The sequence below is a fragment of the Bos indicus genome, chromosome 8 (assembly GCF_029378745.1).
Source record: "Bos indicus isolate NIAB-ARS_2022 breed Sahiwal x Tharparkar chromosome 8, NIAB-ARS_B.indTharparkar_mat_pri_1.0, whole genome shotgun sequence".
Classification (NCBI taxonomy): Eukaryota; Metazoa; Chordata; class Mammalia; order Artiodactyla; family Bovidae; genus Bos; species Bos indicus.
Window position 1 is genome coordinate 29,400,535 of NC_091767.1, and position 9,957 is coordinate 29,410,491.

Genomic DNA, 9,957 nt, shown 5'->3' on the forward strand with positions numbered 1-9,957 from the left:
AATCTAGCTAATTAATTTTGTTACAATTATTTTTTCCAAATAGACAAGCAATGTGTGTCTCTGTGTCTTTGAGATTTCTGGAGTAACAGGAATAAGGAAGAGAGATCTTTGATGCCATCTCCTCTAATATTATACGGCAGAAAGGACCGAAGTCCTCAGAAGTTAAAGTGAGAAGAAATCAGCACCAGAGAGCTACAGTCTTCCAGATTGTAGGCTGGGTCTCTTCTAATTATTCCATGTGTTTGTTATCACTCTGAGCAAATGGTTTATTATATTCCAGTAAAATACCTTTCAATGGTGAGTTCACCATATACCTGAAAACATTATTCTAAGTAAAAGAAGATGGACACAAAAGGCCACGTATTGAGTGATTCCCTTTATATGAAACATCCAGCTTAGGCAGAGGATTGGTGGAAGGGGAAATTGGAACTAACTGCTTATGGGAACAGGGTTCCTTTCCGAGGGAATGGAAGTGCTCTGGAATTAGACGATGGTGATGGTTGCACAACACAGTGAATACGCTAAAAACCACCGAAGTGCACACTTTAAAATGGTGCATTGTATGTTATAGGAAGTATATCTCAATAAAAAATTCTATTAAAAATCACCACATAAAAATGTATTTTAGAAAACTATAAATGGGTTGAGGTATTAGCTGTATGTTTATGCAATTCATCCAAGATACTTTTTCCAGTCTTTGCCCCAGGTCTCTCTCAGGTTTTTGTTTATTTGTTAATACAGTTGGTTAAGGGAAAGAAAATGCTGATTTGACAGAGTTTTAAATTTACAGTGCTGCTTTATTGATCTTCCTCCTCTTTCCCCCCATTAATCATGGGAGAACAGTTATTGATGGCGGCATGTGTCTGGACGCCTGTAATATCCAGAATGCCTTGATTTTCTTAAAAGTAATTTTATAAGTCTTTAGAACAGGATTGTGCAGGAAATGAATATACTGTCCTCATAACTTACACTGTTCGTTTTGAGCAGTTTTTATGGGTCTTATATATTCTGCTAGGCAATAAAATTTAGTTTATCTTAAGACAGAAAGGAACAAAAATCAACTGACACTTCCATTAAAGGCCTTATGGTAACCTGCAATACTTTTTCCGAGCAATGAAGTATATGAGTTCACCTTTTGCTTCTATTCCCATCTGTATTTTTGCTTCCCAAAGGCGATCAATCCCAACTTACCCTACAGAAGAAAAATGGAAAAAAAAAGATACATTGTCCTAAAACTAGTCAAAGGAAAGCTGGAGTGGCTATGTTATCAGAGTAAATTTTAGAGCAAAGTATATTATCAAGGATAAAAACTTACCATTTGAAGGAGTCAATAAATCAAGAAGACATATTTATGTATCTAATAACTAAGTTTAAAAATACATGAAGCAAAAACTGAGAGAAATGTAAGGAGGAATAGACAAAATCTCTAATTATAGTCAGTAATGTTAATACCCCTTTCTCAAGGATCAATAGAACAAGTAGGCAGGAAATCAGTAAGGTTATAAAAGTATGGACACTGTTAACCAAATTAACCTCATAGACATTTATCGAACACTCCACCCCAAAACAGCAGAATATACGTTCTTTTCAAGTTCTCAGGGAACATATACCAGGGCAGGCCATATTCTGGGACATAAAATGAGTCTCAATAAATTTTTAAAAATTCAAGTCAACAGCAAAATTCTGTAACGCAATTATCCTTCAATAATAAATAAATTAATTAAAAAAATTCAAGTCATACAAAGTATGTTCACTGGCGACAATGGAATTAAATGAGAAATCAATAACAGAAATATCTCTGGAAGACCCTTAAGTGTTTGGAAACTAAATTATAGACTTCTTTAATGCAGGAAGTAAAGAAGAAATCAAAGAGGAAATTAAAAAATATGGTAAACTGAATGAAAATGGAAACACATCAAAGTTTGTAGGCTACTATTAAAGCAGTACTTATGGGGAATTTTATAGCACTAAATGCCTATATTAGAAAGGAAGAAAGTATTAGCCTCAGCTTCCACTTCAAGAAGAGAGAAGACATGAGTAAGGAAATGAAAAATATCAGAACAGAAGCCAGTGAATAGAAAACAAAAATCAGTAGGGGAAAATCAGTGAAACCAATAGCTGCTTTTCTGAGAATATTGATGAAGTTGGTGAATCTCTAACCAGACTGATGAGGAAAAGATGAGAAGAGGACACAGATGGCTAATGTCAGGAATGAAAAGTAACACCAGGTGACAGCACTGTGTATTCTATAGCTACTAAAAGAAAAATAAGGGACTGTCATGAACAACTTGTATCAACAGACAACTTACATGGTCAAATTCCATGAAAGAGAGAAACTCTGAAATCTCAATCAAGAAAAAATAGGTAACCTGAAAAAACTCTAAAACTATTGCAGAAGTTGAATTTGTAGTTTCTTACAAAGAAAATTCCAGGCTCAGATAGTTTTACTATTGAATTCTACAAATATTTAAGAAAGAAATAGTTCCAAACCTACAAAAGTCAGAAATTCACAGAGTAAAGAATATTTTCTGACTCCTTCTCTAAGGCCAGTGCTACTCTGACAAGCAAATGACAACAATATTATAAGAAAAGAAAACTACAGATCAATATCCCTCATGAATATAGATGGAAAAATTCCAAAAAAGTTTTTTTGCCAATTAAAACCCAACAATGCATATAAAAGGATAATACATCCTACCCAAAACACTGTTTAAAAAAAAATGATAGGCTATGGACTTGGAGAAAATATTTACTATGCATAAATCTGATAAAGACTTGTGTGCAAACTTTATTTTTTAAAATTCCAATATATAAAATATAAGAATAAAGAGGTAGAATATTTGAACAGATACTTTACCAAAGAGAATATATAGATGAAAAATTACATGAAAATATGTTTTCCTATTAATTAGTCATGAGCACAGAAGAATTGGTGCTTTTGAACTGTGGTATTGAAGAAGACTCTTGAGAGTCCCTTGGACTGCAAGGAGATCCAACCAGTCCATCCTAAAGGAGATCAGTCCTGGGTGTTCATTGGAAGGACTGATGCTGAAGCTAAAACTCCAATACTTTGGCCACCTCATGTGAAGAGTTGACTCATTGGAAAAGACTCTGATGCTGGGAGGGATTGGGGGCAGGAGGAGAAGGGGATGACAGAGGATGAGATGGCTGGATGGCATCACCGACTCGATGGACGTGAGTTTGGGTGAACTCCGGGAGTTGGTGATAGACAGGGAGGCCTGGCGTGCTGCGATTCATGGGGTAGCAAAGAGTCAGACACGACTGAGCGACTGAACTGAACTGAAGGAATTATAAACTACAGTTGCAATAAGATAGTACTACTCTCTACTAGAATAGCTAAAATTAAAGAGGCTGACTGTACTATGTGTTGAAGGAACTAGAGCTCTCATACATTGCTGGTGGAAATATAAAATAGCCCAACAACATTGGAAAGAAATTTGGTGGTTTCTTCAAAAGTTAAACGTGTATATGATCCAACCAATCCACTCTTAGGTATTTATCCAAGAGAGAAAAATGCATATCTCCACTGAAAGACTTGTACATAAACATTCAAAGTAGCTTTATTTGTAACAGCCAGAATTGTCAACAACCATCTATTATCATACGAATGGATAAATAAATTATAGCATATCCCTATAATGAAATACTATGCAGGAGTAAAGCAAATGAGAACTTTCTACAACATGGATAATTGTTCAAATATTTATGCTGAGTGAAAGAAGCCTGACAATAAGAGAATACATAGTGTATATGTACTCCACTAACAGAAAATTCTGGAACATGCAACATAATCTATGTTGACAAAAAGGAAGTGAGGTGTTATCTGGAAATGACCGAGGAAGACAGGAAAAGACAGAGGAAGGGATTGCCAAGGGACCCATAGAAAGTTTAGCAGGGGATGGATGTGTTCAGTATTTTGATTGTACTGATAGTTTCACAGATGCACACATATATACATATCCAGCCTGCCAGTTTGGGAGATGTAAGAGACACGAGTTCGATCCCTAGGTCAGGAAGATCCCTTGGAAGAGGGCATGGCAACCCAGTCCAGTATTCTTGCCTGGAGAATCCCATGGACAGAGGAGTCTGGTAGACTCTGTGTGACATAGCGTTGCACAGAGTCAGACACAACTGAAGTGACTTAGCACATATGCACCCACACATATATGTATGTATGTGTCAAAATCTGTCCAGCCATATATTTTAAATGCATGTTGTTTATTGTATCTCATTTATCCTTCAATAAAACTGTTTAGAGAAATAAAACAATGAAATAATGTCTGCAACATCATGGAAAAGTTTCAAAAGAAAAGGAAAGCTATATGAACTGTTGTTGTTCAGTAGCAAAGTTGTGTCCAACTCTTTGTGACCCCATGAACTGCAGCATGCCAGGCTTCCCTGTCCTTCACTATCTCCCAAAGATATCTATTTCAGGGCAATACAAATTGGAACAAATTTATATGATTTAAATGTCCAACAACAGAAGAATGCTTAATGGAATATTCTGTTGCTCCATTAAAATAATTCTATTGTACAAAGTTAATTTTAAATAGCAGAGTTTAAAATACTGTGTGTACAAGTTTAATAGCCATATTACAATAGGCAAGCTGACAAGGGCGAAAAGCTTGATATAGTTTTACATCTCAATCCCACCACTGCCTAGCTATGTATTCTAACCTTAGGTTTCTTATCTAGAAAGTGGAGGTAATAATAACTTTCTAAAGAAATTGTTGAGTGAATTAAGTGTGAAACTATGAAGAATATGCCTGGATCATACTAGGCATTCAATAAAACACATCTTTGTAAAAGTTGAAGAGCTATAAGTATGTGTGTGTGTGTGTGTGTGTGTGTGTGTGTGTGTGTGTGATGCACAGTACTTGGAAGAGGGTGACAATTTCAAACAGTAAACAGGGGAAGAGAAGCAGGGGTGGGACAGCTGGGGTTTTGAAGTTCCATGTTACCAGTGAGAACATTCCCATGTTTTAGGACACTTTGTTGAACATAGAGGTGTTTCCAGCTGTTGGAAGAACCTAGAAGACTGATTTCTTTCTTTTTAAAACTCCGGTGTGCCTTGCTTTCATGCATGGTCTTTTTTTAAAAATTGGAATATAATTACTTTGCAGTGTTGTGCTAGTTTCTGCTGTACAATGAAGTACCCATATGTATACATATACCCCCACCCTCCAGGACCTCCCTTCTACCCCGCAATCCCACCCCTCTAAGTCATCACGGAGCACTGAGCTGAGCTCCCTGTGCTATAGGGCAGCTTCCTACTAGCTACTTATTGTACACGTGGCAGTGTATTGAGGTCACATCTGATCTCCCAATTCATCCCACCCTTCACTTTCCCCGACTGTGTCCAGCCTCCTTGTCCACCCACATCTCTACAAATGCAGATCTATTATACCCAAATCTAATTATAAAGAAAGAAAAGTTAGGAAATAGCTTTTCCACTGACAGAAACGATTGTTTTGCTAAAAGATTGTTTACTGGAAAGGACTTGGGTGATAGTTATTTTCTAGGAATGGTTCCCCAGTGAGGCCGTATTCTCAAAATTCCCTTTTATATTCAGTAGGTGACACACTTGCTACATATATTGAGGATTCATCAGGGCCCGAAAGAACACGTGTGTTGGTTGTTTGTGCATGCGTGCTTAGTCACTCAGTCGTGTCTGACTCTTTGTGACCCCATGGACAGTAGCCCACCAGGCTCCTCTGTCCATGGGGATTCTTTAGGCAAGAACACTGGAGTGTGTTTCTATGCCCTCCTCCAGGAGATCTTCTCAACCCCGTGTCTCCTGCATTGGCAGACAGATTCTTTACTGTCTGAGCCACGAGGGAATGTCCCACTAAATGGAGACAATGGTCGTTTGAAGTGTATGGGAGTCAAGAAAGATTCGCCTAGAAGCTGAAGGACAGAGAAGTTCAGCTGAGACTGACATCCGGGAAGTCAGCTTCTTGCCTAAGATTTCCCACTGAGCAGAATCCTTAGGTCATGTGGGTGACTAGCCATGGATAGCAGGCCTCTAAGAGTTTCAGATTTGAGTCAAGAGTTGAACTTTTGCAAACGTGACGAAGGCCTGCCCAACTTTATAGCAAACTCAGGCCCAGGGTCAGGTACACAACAGAAGGCAAGCCTTACTGGAAAGTTCTGCTTTGCTTTAGCACTTTATTCTCATGATTTTTCAGTTTGTCTCATGCCACCTTATTACTTAATTCCCACACCTCGGAGGGAAAAATGTGTAATATTTTAATATTTATGTTACAGATACTTAACATTATGGTTCTGCATAGGTGTTGCCAAGATGGCAAAGCCAACCTTTATTTATAGAGGGTAGAAAATATAAATCTGTCTAAAGTCTTTCATGAAAGGAAGGTCTTAATATTTCCAGGGTTGGTTTTGGTGCCTACTCTTGGAGAGGTTTAGAGAAGCCTTGTCAGCACAAGGTGCCATTGTTTTAGCTTTCCTATCCATGGCTTGCCTTTCTTTTCCCCAAAACTTCCCTCTCTTTTGGCAACTTCTCTTTACATTCTGTCCTACATTTGGCCTCGAGACAGTTGAAAGCTTTGCAAGTTGATTTTCCGTTCCCATCTGAATTTTAGCTTAGCCGTGGAACTGTTTTCCATGTGTTTTTAATCATTTGTCCATGTGTTATGAGCTTATAGGGACAATATGGTTCCCTCAATCTGCCTGCATTGTAAAAGCAGAAACTGGCAAGGTGGCCAGTGGGGGAACAGTTTTCAGACAGATGCCCCCTACACTCATTTCTGTTGGTGATACACCATCCCCATCTTCCAACTAGAGGAAAGCAATTTATGAGCTGTGTAAAGTTCCCTAACACAAGAGTTTGCTGGCCTGAAGTTGCCTTTTCTGGGAGTATAATCATCTTTCAGAAGAGATTTGCCTGGGACCTGTGGCTGGTATGACAATGTTCAAAGACCTATTCTGAGACTGTGGCCAGGTTGGAAAATAAAGTTTTACTTTGAGTCTTCCCAGATCTAGTGGAAATTTGATTTTAAAATAAAGTCTAAACACAGAGAATTAAAGATAAGCTCTCTAGGACAAAGTGATACCTCTTAGAAAGTAAAGCATGACAAGGACCCATGGCAGAAATTGCTGTCCAAAATTTTTCCTGGATTTGATGTGTTGAAGCCAACATTCATTAACCTAAGTGTAGAGTGAGGCGCCAGGAAGGGGAAAGAAGCAGAAAAACGCATCCAGCAAAATTCCTGTTCTCCAAGTTGCTGACTGTGCAGTCTCCAGCAAACATCGACCTCGCCTCTGAGGAGCCTCTGAGGAAGACACACATGCGTTCAAATGGAGCCAACGCCGAGGAATCACTAAATGGCAGGGTAAAGAAGGAGCTGCAAATAAATCCTGGTGTTCTGGGTGAGGTGAAAGTGAAGTGAAAGTGTTAGTTGCTGTCATGTCCCACTCTTTGCTATCCCATGGACTGTGGTCCACTAGGCTCCTCTGTCCATGGGATTCTCTAGGTGAAAATACGGAGTGGATTGCCATTCCCCTTTCCAGGGAATCTTTCCAACCCAAGGCTCAAACCTGGGTCTCCTGCACTGCAGGCAGATTCTTCTCCATCTGAGGTACCAGGGAAACCCTATGGGTGAGGTGACTCTTAGTAAAACTTCTATTCACCAGAAAGCTGGTTCAATGACAGGTCAGCTCCTGGAGGTTAAGATTTCAGGTTTCTCATAGCTCTTTTGCCCACTCTGACCTCCCATTCTTTCACCATTTTATTTAGGACCAAGTTCCTAAGAAATGAGTTTAATGTTGCAGAGCATTCCAGTAGCTACACGGAGTCATGGGTGATCCTGGGAAGAAAGATTTAAAGGAGTGCTGGAGCAAAAAGCTAGACTTCAGTGGGTTGATATGTCCGCGGAAGTGAGGAAGTGGAGTTTGGGCTTGGACAATTTTTTTCCAATATTTGCCTGGGAAGGCAGAAGACACCACTGAAGAATAGAACCTGGAAATTGCTGTGAAATCAAAGAGGCATTTTTAAAAGCTTCAAAACAAGCACACAATGAAGACTAGAGAATTATAGATATTCATTCATTTATTTTAAACAAGTATTTTTGAACATCTACTACAAGAAAGACCTGAGATGGTGACTAATAAAGGCAGAACCCCTGCTTTCGTGGACTTCAAAATCCAAACTGGAGACAAATATTAAATGTTCACACAAGTAATTATTCAACTGCAGTTCTGCTGGCACCATTATAAGGATGAAGCAGAAAACAAATGCTGTGGAAACAATTGAGAGAATAGAAGCCACAGAAAGTTGGCCTGAGAAAGTGGAATCTGACATTCAGTCTAGAGGTGGAGCAATTCCTGGGGATAAGAGGGGTCAGAATGTAAAGGGGGTGGAGAGGCCTGTTGAGTGGAAGTTACCAGGCTGCAGTCAGGGTGTTGAATAGGACATCATGTAACACTGACGGCAGGTTATTTGTTCAGACCCGTCCTGAATTTACCCAGGATGCTGAAGTGCATCCTGAAGTCACCCAGGCTGACAATAGGATTTGGGGTGAAGAGAAAGGCAATGAGCCAGATGAGGAAGGCAGGACAGGCAGGATTGTTTCTGGCAAGGTTTAGGGACATGAAGTCAAGTCCCTGAGATCATGTTGCTTATAAACTGTAAGGGCAGAGCCAGGAATCAGATAAAGTTTTTCTGGCTTCAAATCTGAAGCCACTTCCACTTATGTTACTCTCTCTCAGCTTTCTGCAGTGGAAGTTGATGAGGGTAAATTTTAAGAAATGGCAAGAAGGTGATGACAGAGGTTTAGGATCAGTGAAGACATCCTGGACTGACTATAACTAGAGGCTGTGGGTGGTGAGGGATGGATGGATGGTGGAGGGTGGGGCGCAGGGGGGGCCTCGGCCGCCTCGGCCTACTTTTCAGATTTATAGGAACCCTCTCTGCCATCTTGGTAGGTAGCTTATTTGTCAAATTTAGGTATTGTCCATGACTTGTGCATGGTAATAGATACAACTTATTTGTCAAATTTAGGTATTGTCCATGACTTGTGCACGGTAATAGATACAACTTATTTGTCATATTTAGGTATTGTCCATGACTTGTGCACGGTAATAGATACAGTCCCAGTAGCAAAAAATAAAATGCTTCCTCATGGTATGGGAGTGATTTGGACACAGAGCAGTAAGTTCGCTGAAACTCAATAATCTGACCGTAAAAGGCAATGCTGGAATCAGTGCCTCAATGTGGAAATAGAGAAGTTTTATAATATGGTACACCATTTGGTATTTGTCCTTTTCTATTGGCTACATTTTTTTTTCTTCAAGTGGTGTATTAGTTTGCCATCGCTGCCATCACAAAGTACCACAGGCCTGGTGGCTTAAATGGTGCAGATTTGTTTTTTCAGTTTTAGAGGCGGCAAGTCGAAGTCATCGTGTTTGTAAGATTGCTTCCTTCTTTCCTTGGCATGTAGACAGCCATCTTCTTATGTCTTCACGTGGTCTTTCTTCTGTGTGTGTCTTTGTCCCAATCTCTCTCTTTTTTTTTTAATGAAGACATCGATCTTACTGGTTTAGGACCCACCATAGTGGCTTCACTTTAATTTAATTACCTCTTTAAAGGCCCTATTTTCAAAAACAGTCACATCTGAGGTACTGGGGGTTATGACTTCAACATATGAATATGGGCAGGGGGGACACAAGTAACTTTTTTTTATAATTTAATCTTTGTTCACTTATGCAAAGGTTTTTAATTAAAATTTGGCTTAAATTTCCACTTTCCCTGATGTCCATCAGTGGCTCTTGCACATTAAAGTATTTTAATTTAAAATTTTACTTATTTGTTTTATTTTAAAAGATTGACTATAAATAGTTGACAACAGTGATGGCCGCATGGCAGGACAGCGGGCCTGGGAGGTCAAAGGAAGGCTTACCTTTTATCATACAACTTTT